Source organism: Panulirus ornatus, chromosome 37, assembly GCF_036320965.1.
Source record: "Panulirus ornatus isolate Po-2019 chromosome 37, ASM3632096v1, whole genome shotgun sequence".
Lineage (NCBI taxonomy): Eukaryota > Metazoa > Arthropoda > Malacostraca > Decapoda > Palinuridae > Panulirus > Panulirus ornatus.
This window is the reverse complement of record NC_092260.1, coordinates 27,955,334-27,969,115: the sequence shown is the minus strand read 5'-3', so window position 1 is coordinate 27,969,115 and position 13,782 is coordinate 27,955,334. Positions and strand designations below refer to the sequence as shown.

At 46.8% G+C, this 13,782-nt stretch overlaps 1 protein-coding gene across 1 annotated transcript in view; it reads right to left on the bottom strand.

Moving 5' to 3' along the window:
- The window catches only part of LOC139760695 (glycine receptor subunit alpha-3-like), a 52,442-nt gene extending 50,122 nt beyond the window's left edge, over positions 1 to 2,320 (bottom strand). Inside the window, exon 1 of the mRNA XM_071684262.1 lies at positions 774 to 2,320. The gene's annotated coding sequence lies outside the window, so the exon portion shown is untranslated. The remainder of the gene's footprint in view (positions 1 to 773) is intronic.
- Between the last annotated feature and the right edge of the window lie 11,462 nt (positions 2,321 to 13,782).

The following is a 13,782-nucleotide window of genomic DNA, read 5'->3' as shown; positions in this document are numbered from 1 at the left end:
CTGTATGTATGTATGTATGTATGTATGTATGTATGTATGTTTGTTTGTTTGTTTGTTTGTTTGTTTGTATGAATATATGTGTGTATGTATGTATGTTTGTATGTATGTATGTATGTATGTATGTATGTGTGTGTATGTATGTATGTATGTATGTATGTATGCATGTGTGTGTGTGGGGAGCTGTGGGGAGGGATTTAAAAGGGATTCAGTCTTCGAATTTAGACCCGAGGCTTTGCGCTCTTTGTGCTAGAAAAACTTTCTCTCTCTCTCTCTCTCTCTCTCTCTCTCTCTCTCTCTCTCTCTCTCTCTCTCTCTCTCTCTCTCTCTCTCTCACGACACAGTCACCATGGGAGGTATGTATACATGTATGCATGGGGTCAGCCAGGCCATCATATAAACTTGTTCTCCCGCTAACAAACTTTTCTCTTCTTTTTCTGCGTCTTTCTGCATGAGTCGAGGACCATCACTGGGAGAAGCCATTAAAACCCTGAGCGACGGTCGTGTTCCCCATTAAACCCGAGTCCAGCGGAAGACCACACGAAACATTGCCAGCGACGGAGAGGTTGCGACGGACGTATGCGATATGTGAGCGTAACTGGTCTTAAAAATTATCTTGAACGCCTGAAGGGATGGAGGTTGTCTTAAGATTTCTTCTCAATTTAAGTATTTATAACTTGACGAGCTGGATTAACCCTGGCAGTTGCGATGAGGCTTAGATGCCCATATTAACCGACCGACGAAGAGGAGGAGGAGGAGGAGAAGGAGGGGCTTACCAAGCAGCGTGGGCCAAAGTGGAGGAGCGGGAGGACAACACCTGCGAGTAACACTGTTTTCACCACCACGTCCAGCGGACGACTGAGGTCCCCTCGCCGGGCGGCCCGGCACGCAACCCCTCCACTCGTGATGTCCTTTAACACCGCCTGCGATCCGTGGGAAGAGAAAAGGGATGGATAGATGGATGAAAGGGGTGATTGACAGATGGATAGATAGACGAAAGAAGGTGATAGAAGGATGGAAGGGAATGATGGAATAGCCAGCCACCCGACGCGTTAATCCTGCAGCTTCTTCGAAGCTTAAGCTTAAGAGATTTACTGTCACTTGAGATCGTGTTAAGCTGACGTTCTTTGCTGTGGTTCTCGTCCGTTCCCTCCCAGTGTGTAAGTGTCACGAATATTTACCATTCACTGGCTTTCTTCCGCGTGGAGGAGGATATGGAAATGTACTTCGCCCTGGGATTCGTATGCGCCAGCGCACACAGACACACACAGACACAGATACAGAAACACACACACACACACACACACACACACACACACACACACACACACACACACACACACTACGCATACACAGATATATTCATATTTGAACTTACAAACTGACAAACACAAACTTGTCAGGTCATCACCTTAGCTACAAAGTGTCTTGTGTTGCGCCTAGCAACGCTCTTACAGAAGTAGATCCCTGGGCTGTTTTCTTGTGTTTCGCCTGATAACACACTCAGGGACTAGCGAGAGAGACATCTTGGCTTTCTTGTGTTGCGTCTGGCAACATTTCCACCCCCCAGGGATCTGGGGGAGTCCCTCGGCAGTCGTCAGTGTGTTTTTGTTTTTCAAATCCTCGCAACACCTACATGATGGGGTCGTAATGCTCATGATGTGATCGTATCCCCCATGATGAAGACTCAGCCCTCTCATGATGAGGTCTGAACATTCTCATCATGACCAGCAACACTCACATGATGAGGTCGCAACACTCATATGATAGGTGTTGCAACAGGTGATGGGACTGCAACACTTGTGACGGGGTCGCAGCTCTCACGACGCAACACATACGCGCATCTTCCTCTTACAAGACGCATCACAAACGATCCTGAAGGCTGTATGTACGATATCTGTAATTAAGACAAAAGATAAAAGCAAAAGTTCCATGATCACTGAGTCTTTACATGTTTTTATTGACTGTAACATATTTGCCGGTCCCCATCTTGCCGGTTCTTCATCTTTCCGGTCTCCATCTTGCCAGTCTCCGTCTTGCTGGTTCTTCATCTTTCCGGTCTCCATCTTGCCGGTCCCCATCTTGCCGGTTCTTCATCTTTCCGGTCTCTATCTTGCCGGTCCCCATCTTGCCGGTTCTTCATCTTTCCGGTCTCTATCTTGCCGGTCTCTGTCTTGCCGGTCTCCATCTTGCCGGTTCTCCGTTTTGCCGGTTCTCCGTCTTGCCGGTCTCTCCGTCTTGCCGGTTCTCCGTCTGTTCATTTATACGGCAGTGGATTTTTAATCAATGTGGAATCGTGAGACTCGTGAAGATGATTTCCACTGAAGAAAACTCCAAACTTAATTCGTAAAGGGAAATAAATAAACACATTTTGATTTCATGTTGATGTATTCACAGAAACGTTAAGTTGCCAGATGTTATCACATTAATGATGCCTCTCACAATTTAGTGGTACCTCTCATGCATAATAGAGGCACCCTCCACACATTAGAGGCATGTTCCTCCCTCATAGGAAGAGGTATATTTCGCACGACCTGAGATGCCTCCCATCTCATAAGGCACCTCCCGCCACATGAGGTACCTCCCACCACCCGAGGTACCTCCCACCACCTGAGGTACCTCCCATCACCTTAGGTACCTCCCACCACCTGAGGTACCTCCCATCACCTTAGTACCTCCCCCGCCTGAGGTACCTCCCACCACCCGAGGTACCTCCCACCACCTGCGGTACCTCTCCCACCACCTGAGGTACCTCCCACCACCTGAGGTACCTCTCCCACCACCTGAGGTACCTTCCACCACATGAGGTACCTCCCAGTACACGAGTTACCTCATACTATGGTCAACACATTGATGAAATTTGTGGAACAAAAAAATTCTCTGATGGTACAAAACTTACAAGAATCACCTCGTTACAGCAATATCACCCTACTGAACGAGGCAGACGAATCTATCACCGTAAATTTTACCATCATGAAACAAGCAGTTAAGAGGTCAGATCCTTCCTCTTTCTCTCAATGCAAAGACAAGAACAGAATTAATGCACTGTCCGAGGGGACCCTTCCCTTAAGGGACGGCCTTCGCGCCTTCCTTAAGAAGAATCGAACGAGTGCTTATGCAAAGACAGGTAACCGACGTTCGAACTTGCAGTGATGTGGACGACGCACAACCAGTGCTGGAACCTGTGTGTAACCGCGCTGGGTTGCGCCGGTCCGCCAGACACTCGTGGCAAATCGAGTGAAATGTCAAGGGTTGAATACCTAACGTTAGGGAGTCAGTGGGTTGTTTACCCAGTGGTAGGAGGAGAGTCAGTGGGTTGTTTCCCCAGTGGTAGGAGGAGAGTCAGTGGGTTGTTTCCCCAGTGGTAGGAGGAGAGTCAGTGGGTTGTTTCCCCAGTGGTAGGAGGAGAGTCAGTGGGTTGTTTCCCCAGTGGTAAGAGGAGAGTCAGTGGGTTGTTTCCCCAGTGGTAGGAGGAGAGTCAGTGGGTTGTTTACCCAGTGGTAGGAGGAGAGTCAGTGGGTTGTTTCCCCAGTGGTAGGAGGAGAGTCAGTGGGTTGTTTCCCAGTGGTAGGAGGAGAGTCAGTGGGTTGTTTCCCCAGTGGTAAGAGGAGAGTCAGTGGGTTGTTTCCCCAGTGGTAGGAGGAGAGTCAGTGGGTTGTTTCCCCAGTGGTAGGAGGAGAGTCAGTGGGTTGTTTCCCCAGTGGTAGGAGGAGAGTCAGTGGGTTGTTTCCCCAGTGGTAGGAGGAGAGTCAGTGGGTTGTTTCCCCAGTGGTAGGAGGAGAGTCAGTGGGTTGTTTATCCAGTGACAGAAGGGTTGATGGGTTGTTAATCCTGCCGTAAGAGGGTCAGTGGGTTGTTTATCTAACGGTAAACAACCTGCCATTAAGCAAACAATCACTGCTTGTGTGTTTGCGAGTCTAAACAGTTACCTGTTCGTATTGTATGAGGAGGGAGCTGTACACTCGTGGACCCTCGGCTCATGAATTTTTTCTGCCATACAATTTTGTGAAATTCAGGATAATGTCAGCGTTTGTTACTTGCTCTTTCACTCTACTCTGTCCACCACTCTTATACTGTAAAATATGTTCTTTTTTGGATTTTTTTTCAGATTTCTTGCTTAATTTCATGCATTTTCCGAAGAGATCTTTAGTGTCAACGTTAACATGTTTAAAAATTTAAACGTTGTGATCTGGTTGCCCTTTATTCTTCTCTCTTCCAGGGTGGGCAAATTGAAAGCCTTTTCCCTTGCCTTGAAACTCATTTCTTTTAATTCTGGTTCCATTATTATCACCCTCCGCTGGACCTTCTCAGTTAGCTCTTTATGCTTCGTTAGGTGAAGTGACCCAGTTAGAGAAGCATGTTCTAGTTTTCACCCTATGTAGGATGTAAAGAGCTCGCTGAATATTTTCTTATCTATAAATTTGAATGATATCTGCTGAGGTGGGACTCTGGCGATAGGTTAACGACAATGTCGACTTCAAGTCTCTTTCACATACAGATTCCTGCAGCTTAGTTGCTATCACATTATATTCATATTGAGGCCTTTTTTCGCTGTGACGGGCACGCTCGCGCGAGTGTCTTTGTATATATATATATATATATATATATATATATATATATATATATATATATATATATATATATATAAGGAAAATCCCCACATATGTAGTTTTCAATGACACTATGATGTTAAGGTAAGAAACTGAATAGTATATCTTACAAAAGTTCGTTTTCTTTTATACTCTATCGTTGTAGAAAACAAGATAAAGGGTGACTATAAGAAAAAACTTCGTTATGAGTTTATAGTTATGTGAAATACTGTATTTCACTTATATATGTAGGAAAGTTCCAAAGTTGTGGTTGCAGTATACTGACATAGTTGTGGACACACGGTGTACGTAAATAGTTGTGAATGCCAGGTGTTGTGGTTGCTGTGCACGCACATACGTAGATGTAGATGCAGTGGACGTACACAGCTTTATATGTACAAATCTGTGGATGCTGTGTACGCGCATAGTTGGGGGAGGCTGTATACACACATAGCCTTTGGATATGAATGATATTTTGCCTAGTGCATATCCTATACAACAGTAAGGTTGATTTGACAAAAATAGATCGTACATTTTTGAAGAGCTTTCATAAGCTGGGCTGTATTCTTTTACTCGTAATGTAATTTTAAAGCCCTTAATACTTTATGGGTTCAGTGACGTAAAGATCTTGCCTAGCTTATGCATCAGTATAGCCGGATCGCCAACTGGGACGAATTTCATAACTCCGTACGTCCGTAAGGAACCGTAATATACATTTCTGAAAACACGTCTCGCGTGCCATAGCAAATATACATTTTTTATTCCAAGTAAATATAAGTTCAAGTTTTCAGGCTCTTTTGCTCTTATGAGTCGGGTTTGGATATGTGATTCGTGTTTGGAGACCTATAAAACTCGTATTTGACACATAAGTTGATGATAAAAGAAGAGGATGCATGTCTCCCCTCCTCCACGAGAGGCAGGAGCCTCCTCAACCAGCAGTGTGATACAGAGGTGTTCACACTGCCTCACTTGGGCGAGAGGAGGAAGCATATGACACACTTAGTGTCCCAGATCCTCTGAGGAAAGTGGAGTATCAAGCGACGAATGAGTTTGGAAGGTTAATGTCAGGCAAGACCATATGATTCAGAACAGGGAATTTAAAGAATATCTATCGAAAATGTCTAAAATGTGACTGAGTTCACCATATCTCACGCCTTGCATCAACAAATGGATGGATAGATAGGAAAGATGACAGTTTGCACAGACTTTCGAGTGAATTGTATGTCATCAGTAAACAAGTGGTGCTTTGACTAGCTGACCTCAAATGACGTCGTAATTTCGAGGGGATGATCGATGATGTCATTGGTCCGTTGCGTGACCTCATTCCTCAGCACGTTCTTATTGGTTGATCTGTGACAGGAGTCAACATGGCATCGTTTGCCGAGGACAGCCCGTCGCCTGTGCGACCTTCTGTCCCTTCATTTGAGGGTGAAATGACGAGAGAGAGAGAGAGAGAGAGAGAGAGAGAGAGAGAGAGAGAGAGAGAGAGAGAGAGAGAGAGAGAGAGATTATTGGCATGACCTAGACCCAACCCTGGCGGTTTCTTCGAAAAGTAAATGGCTTAGAAGTTCATTTTTGACGCGAGGACAACGCCAAAGGCCTGCTTAAGACACAACCAATTACTTTGATTTCATAATGATGTTTAATTACTTTCCTCGCGCCCGCCTTTATGTCCACCCGCGTAGAAAACGCGGCATGAATAGAATTCATGGCGCTACTGGGAGGACGACCTTCCCCACGACACGGTGGATGTTCCATGGTCATGAGTCCAGCCACCACGGGCCACCGATCTTACGCTCCACCCAGCACTCACCCCTGATTGGTACAGGCAGGGGCGTACCACCACCACCCTGCCTGACCCCTGGCGCTACTGGCAGAGGATCATCCTCATCTTCCTAACCCTAGTTGGTACTAACCCTTAGAGGTACTAACAGGGGCTCACCAGAGTTTCTGAGGGAAGTGGACAGCCTCCCCTTTAAAAGAGGCACAGGACGTAGCTGTTCAGAAATATTTAGTTCCTGTCGGACTATATGAACTATGGAACCACGTCACGTACGCTCCTACATCAAACACCCTTCATTTAACAAGAGAGTTGGTGTCTTTTGTGTCCAAAACATTGACACAAGGCTTTGAGTGACCCCTCTCGGCTTCCATATCCTGCACCAGCATGTAACATCACCCATGTTCACGAGAAGGAGCGTCTTACGTTCGCCCGTGGTGTTCCTCCTGACGGTGAAGAGAGTGAGGCAGGGAGAAGAGGGTGTCACCGCTCGTAACCCGGTCACACACATTTTCCCCGCCAGAGACCACTGATGAACAGGTGGTGATGGGAGTGGACGAGTGCTGTGTGCAGGCGGTGGATGTGAATACAAATAAGGTACTGTTGTGGTGCCTCTATTGTGCTGTTTCCTCTGAGCTGTTGTACACACACACACACACACACACACACACACACACACACACACACTACACACACACACACACACACACAAACACACCCATATATATATATATATATATATATATATATATATATATATATATATATATATATATATATATATAAAGTGAGAGCAATGAGGGAGACTTTGAATGAAAATCACCTCTTCCCCACAGAAGAAAAACCAGGTCCAAAGTGGTCTAAAATAAGCGTTCGTACTGTTAATGTTCATGGACACCATTTACGAAACACGTCGAGGTCATCAGGTTCTGTTAAGTAGAAAATAATGGAATACACCTTCGAGAGCAACGGCTCTCCAAGTGAGGGAAATATACATCCGAAGACGGCATTGTCGAACTCTGGTTCCATTTACCTGCAGCAGGTGCTGGACCAGCAGGAACACTGGCACCAGGAGCCCTTGGCCGCACGGATCACACCGGCAGGAGCGATCGCTCTGATCGAGCAAAGTTCGATGTTTCCTCTCCGATATACCAGGGTCAGACAGACTCGGAAGATGACTTTCCCCGGAAGGCCAGAGATGTTCATTTATCAGAGAGAGAGAGAGAGAGAGAGAGAGAGAGAGAGAGAGGAGACATTCATCAAGTCCCCTCATACATTCTGCCCTAACAACAAATTGGTCACACTCTCTACCCACTGTGAGCGCCTGGACGATGCCAGAAGTGCCTAGCCCAACGCCCAGGTCACAAGTTCAGCCAGAATCACCTCTGTTCTGCCAGGCTGTCTGGATTGCACCTCACCAGCTGATTCATAAGGTGCTCAAACTATTTCACAGCTTAATGTTCAGCGAAGCGCTCCACCGTAAGGCTTTACTGCCGAGGACGTAACTTTGAACAGCTGTATTTACGTTAGAACGAAAATCATCGGAAATGTTGAGGGGAATTTATCGTTAATGTTGGACGGTGGAACGAGAGAGAGAGAGAGAGAGAGAGAGAGAGAGAGAGAGGAGAGTTAATGCACGTAATCCTGTGTGGAGATCATTGGTATCGCTATGAAGATTCACAGTATGTCCCGCCGGTACAGCGGTACAGCGCAGTGTGGTATGATCCGTAGGCTCTCGCCGGTACAGCGATACAAGGCAGTGTCCCGTGAAGTAAACCTGATCATGCTAACAACCTCAGGGAAGCTTTACCAGAACGGCAGAGTTTGTTAATATCCAGCTTGGCCAGAGGTGTTGGGCTGGGCAGGGCGCGGCCACGGTCGAGGCGTTGGCAGTCCCACTTGCGCTCAGGATGGGAACACATGATGAGGAACAGGAGGTGATGTACGTAATGCTCTTCCATAACGAAGGTTTTGAAGATGGCTCAGGTCATCAAGTACAGTCTTGAACCCAACATAACTCTCGGATCATCTTACAAACTTTTCCTTCGAAGATGTTCGGAAGATGAAGGTGTTCTGCGTTCACTTCGAAGCTGCACCGACGGCAACACTCGATCCTGAGCCCATCTCCAAGATTGAACCACAAACTTCCAGTAGAGAGGGAGTGGAGGGCGGGTGCCACAATGCCGCGTCTTCCCATTATAATGTCTGGAGTATGACTTCTCGACCTCCCCTTCCCTGGTCCCCTTCCAACCCCATCTCCTCTCTAGCTTCTCCTAGCACCCCTTCTCACCCCCCCCCAGCTATCACTTCCTCCCCAACTTCTTCCCAGCTCCTCTCTCTCTCTCTCTCTCTCTCTCTCTCTCTCTCTCTCTCTCTCTCTGCTCCCTAGTTCCTCTCTAACACCCACCCCCGTTCTCCTTCCCATCTTCCTCTGCTACCCCCATCCAATCAAGAGACTGGCGGGAAGACGTGTTGTCTGGGATCACTGGGCGTGGATGATTGGTGCCAGTGTGCGTGTGTGTGTGTGTGTGTGTGTGTGTGTGTAGCGCCGCGTGAGCCGCCCGACACTATACCCTGTTATCGTTCCTGACGCTAATTAAACCGATCATCGCTGCTGGAAAGAAGTGGCTGGCATCTGACGTGTCTAGCGCCGCACCACTAGACCGACATGAGAAACACCAGGCAAGTTCCTGTAGTAATGTATCCACACGACACAGGAAACTGCAACTTTTGTTTCCAGTTAAATAAGAGGGGAAAATCTTATTGACCGTCAAGTCAAAATATATATATAAGAAAAGAAAATAAGGTAAAGACGTGTTCTACACCGACCTGGCCCTCTGGGTCAATGGGCTCATCCTTGGAAGGACATGAACCACGTCGCTGATGTTGTGAGGATCATGGGACGCTTAGATCCCACTCTCCTTCATCTGTCCTGTGTAGCAGGTAAATAAGATACCAATGGAATCCAGCGATTTCATCTTCTTAAACCAGTCCCGTGCGAACGGGTGCTGCTGGACGAGCCGTTTAAGAGCTCTCACACACCACAGGTGCTCCTGACGGATGCCATCCGAAGGCGTCTGGCGCGAAGCATTATAAAGTGAGTCGCGGAGTTGACCAAGAATGTTTGTGGCAGTTTGCCTCAGACGCTTCTGAATTATGCATTTAAGACGTTGTGACGGAACGAAGTCTTTCCTGAAGAGGTTCTGAAGCCGCACTGCAGACTGTCCTTCCTTAAAAGTTCATATGAATATAAGATTTCTAATCTTTTAGAGTCATATATCAATGGAGGAGATAGGAAACCTAAGTGTTGTGTGTACTACTCACGGAAAGTCTGGGCAACCAGGGTTGTGTATATGCGTGTAATTAGCTATTCATACAGTACAGGGAGGAAGTTCTACATTCGTAGGCTTCCCATATCTTGACCTTCCTCATCTATCTAAAATCTGTAAACGTTTCTTTGTCGTCAGGTCTCGTGGGCTGTGGCAAATCAGAAAACTCTTTTTACCACCTCCCCCACAGACGGTTGGCCTCACCCGGAAGCACATTCACGTTATTTGCATAAATCAAGATGAAACAGAGGCTCCGGATCTGAGACATGTGGGACGCCACTAACTGACTTACTTTAGTCTAACTTTAAAAAGGCATCCGTGACGTGTCTCCTCAGGTTTTACTTAAATAGAATATTTTCAGTCCGACTGAGGCTCTTTCAGTCCTACCAGATATATCCCTTCAGCCAGACCGCTGTGAGTGATAGTGTTCGATGCCATCTGGTAGTCTAAGAATGCACCGTTCGCCTACTCACCTCTGTGTCTGTCTGTTTGTCTCCCTCTCTCTCTCTCTGGTTGGGGGATGGGGATATCTTTCTCCTGTAAACCCAGTGTACTGAAAGTGTGTATTGTCTTCGCCTTGAACTCTTGTTGTTTCAAGAAGTTCTTATCTTCCAAGCTGTCATCAGTTTATGTTACTTCGTCGATTTGCAATCGGGTTGTTTCCCTTATAATCCCGAACCCACACTTACAGGCTACACTCGTTACTGATACTGACTGATAACCTGGGATGATATCCTTGTTGTCTTTTCCACTAACAGGCACAGAGTTTGCCCATCTCATGTTGTGACCTACAGCATTATCTCCAGCCTCCTGCCAACTGGTCCATCTCCTTCCATAACCACTGTAACTGATATACTAACGGGACCGTGTCCTTGAGATTTCGATACGCTGTAGGGTCGCACTCACATCACAACCAGGGAAGTGCATTTCTGTGGATACCTCACATAATCGACATCACAAAGCCTGCTTTACAGATGCTGGGAGTGTTGTATGGGTGCCGTGATCATTTTTCTTCTGAGTACCTGTTTCCTATCTATTCGCTAAGTCATCAAGTACTGCTCACGTGTATAGGATGGCTCACATCACCATGCCTGTCTGTTAACCGGAGTGGATTCAAAAGCCTCCCGTCTTATGAAATATCCTGGCAACTTAACCAATCGATATTCGTATGGGGGAAAATTTCTCCATTATCAGGAACCTGTTTTCCACGCTGCTGGGCTGTATGATCTTGCTGTCTCTTACATTATTTTCGTCGTGAGTTTATCATTTTCTTTCAGTATTGTTACTCGAACTGGTCATCCTCATTGTCATATACTGTCAGTCATCACCCTCCCAGTGAACACTGCTCCAGTAGAGTACATCATCCTGTACGGTGAGAGACGCTGGCTTTTCACTTGCCAGGGAAGGCACCGCCTCCTCGCTGTACGCACACTTTCCCCACCTCTTTATCATGTTTACTTTGGGTGAGACTATGTATGAATCTACTCCCTCGGTCCCTTAGCTGATCTGACACCGTGCTTTGTCAGTGCTGCCCATCGCCACTAGAATTTCTTTTTCTTGGGTGTCCCGTCCTCTCTTGATTCATCGTGGTCCTCGTCTACGCTCAACTATCACCACAGATCTGCTTCTTTCCCTGTCCTATTTCATTAGTCTTAAGATAATTGATTGAAATAAATAGTTGTCCCTATTTTCATCTCCAACTGCATCAAAGGTAGAGTCTTTCCCTCAAACTCAGTGACTCCTTCCTCCTTCACCTACTCAGATCCTACCATCACCCTCGACCCCCACCCCAGCGCCCTCACCGACATTCTCGTAAAATCCTTCACATTCTGTCAACACTTTGGATAACTTCTCAGGGCCCCTACCTGGCACTGAGTTTCTGCCACCTTGTCCTCATCCGTGTCATCCACCAGCGGACTTCCTGGGGGACCTGTTTTATCATCCACCTCCAGCTGCTACGTCACAGTAGCTCTGTCTTTGATGTTGCATTCCCTTTGGTCTTCCAATGCCTCCTTAAAGTGATACGATTCTTCCCTCCTTCTCGTTTAGAATCCAGTCTGATTACCTCTGGTCATCTGTAGTTTCCAGTAGACTGTTCATGGCCTCGCGTTGTAACTTTATATATATATATATATATATATATATATATATATATATATATATATATATATATATATATATATATATATATATAAACACCTGTATATATCATGTGTATAACATATATTTGTCTCGAGGCGTGTGATACTCCTACAGTAAATGTATACAGGCTCTACCTATGTGAATTCCCAGGCCGCCAATCTTCCCCCACCCTCCCCCACTCAGACTAATTGCCACTTTAGCAGTTTGTGCTGAATCAAGACCTGAGGTTAGCCAGGCCCGTAATTGCCCCTCGACTCAGCGTTGGTTGAGGAGGTTAGTAAGGGGTGGGAACAGGTCTCCCTCCAACTCGCATGTTTTGTACTGGTAGTAGAGTAATGCCAGCCTGCAGGTACTACTGGCGCTCTGGCCTATGTGATCTTAACCATGTGAACTATGAAGTCGGTGGCCAAAGATCTAAGACACTCTGGTTTGGAATATGAAAGAAAATGAAAATGAAAATAGATAGAGCCTTTAACGGATACGTCTAAACAAACCCCTATATGAAATGCCACAAAACTTTATTGTTGATAAGAAGATACCTGAAATTTTAAGACGGTGACCATTATTTGTATCCAGTCTGTAAAACTTACAAAACACACACACACACACACACACACACACACACACACACACACACACACACACACACACACAAACACCTGCACGTATAAACTATAGAGAAATCTATAGGTAAAGTAGTATAATCGTATGGATTCATCTGGATTACTAATACAGACACACTAATGAATTGTCGGCGGCCAGGTAAGGAAGGACCCGTGTACACCTGTGTGAATGACCCAGCTGATGCGACTCTGGCAAGTGACTCACGTAGAGGATATGTCTTGGCAAAGGAGGAGTAAAACGACCCCAGTATGTTCAAGGTGTGGGGTAGGTACCCACCTCGACGCTAAGGTCATACAATGACCAGTTGCAAGTTTTCACTTCCTGTCTGGCCACAGGTTCTCCTCACTACATGCCTGGTCACAAGCTCTCCCCACCACACGCCTGTTGACACGCCTCCCCGCACTCCTCACCGTCCACTCTCTAGTATCCTGGACATTTGTGTTTATAGAACTGTGATTATGCCTATTGTTGTTGAGTGTTCTTGCTTGTGCCAGACTCTGATGTTTTTCATTTCCTTTTTGTCGTAAACATACATCCGGAGTCACAGGAAGCGAGGGCATTGATGATGAGGAGGTTCGTGATAAAGACACTGGTGATTATAGATAATCAATCTTGATGACAATAATGATGATATTTTCTTATCATTATCCCTAGCATCACTGCCATAATTACCGTGATAGCGATGATCATCACCACAGTCAGCCTTCTTGTTTGTATCGTGCGTCTGGCTGGCATCATGCCCAAGGGTCGTATATCTTCGTGCTCGAGGGACCGTACAGTCGTGCTCGAGGGACCGTACAGTCGTGCTCGAGGGCTCGTACAGTCGTGCTCGAGGGCCGTGCAGTTGTGCTCGAGGGTCGCACAGTCGTGCTCGAGGGGTCGTACAGTCGTGCTCGAGGGCTCGTACAGTCGTGCTCGAAGGGTCGTACAGTCGTGTTCGAGGGGTCGTCCAGTCGTGCTCGAGGGTCGTACAGTCGTGCTCGAGGACTCGTACAGTCGTGCTCGAGGGCCCGTACAGTCGTGCTCGAGGGTCGCACAGTCGTGCTCGAGGGCCGTACAGTTGTGCTCGAGGGTCGTACAGTCGTGCTCGAGGGTCGCACAGTCGTGCTCGAGGGCCGTACAGTTGTGCTCGAGGGTCGTACAGTCGTGCTCGAGGGGTCGTCCAGTCGTGCTCGAGGGTAGTATGTTCATGCTCAAGGCGTTAACAGTTAACTGTTCATAACACTTATTTCTATTGGACTGATTCGAGGCCCCACATGTGCCTCTCACGATAACACAAAGTCAAGGAAGGAATGTCTGCACTGTGGCCGTGGTGCTATTG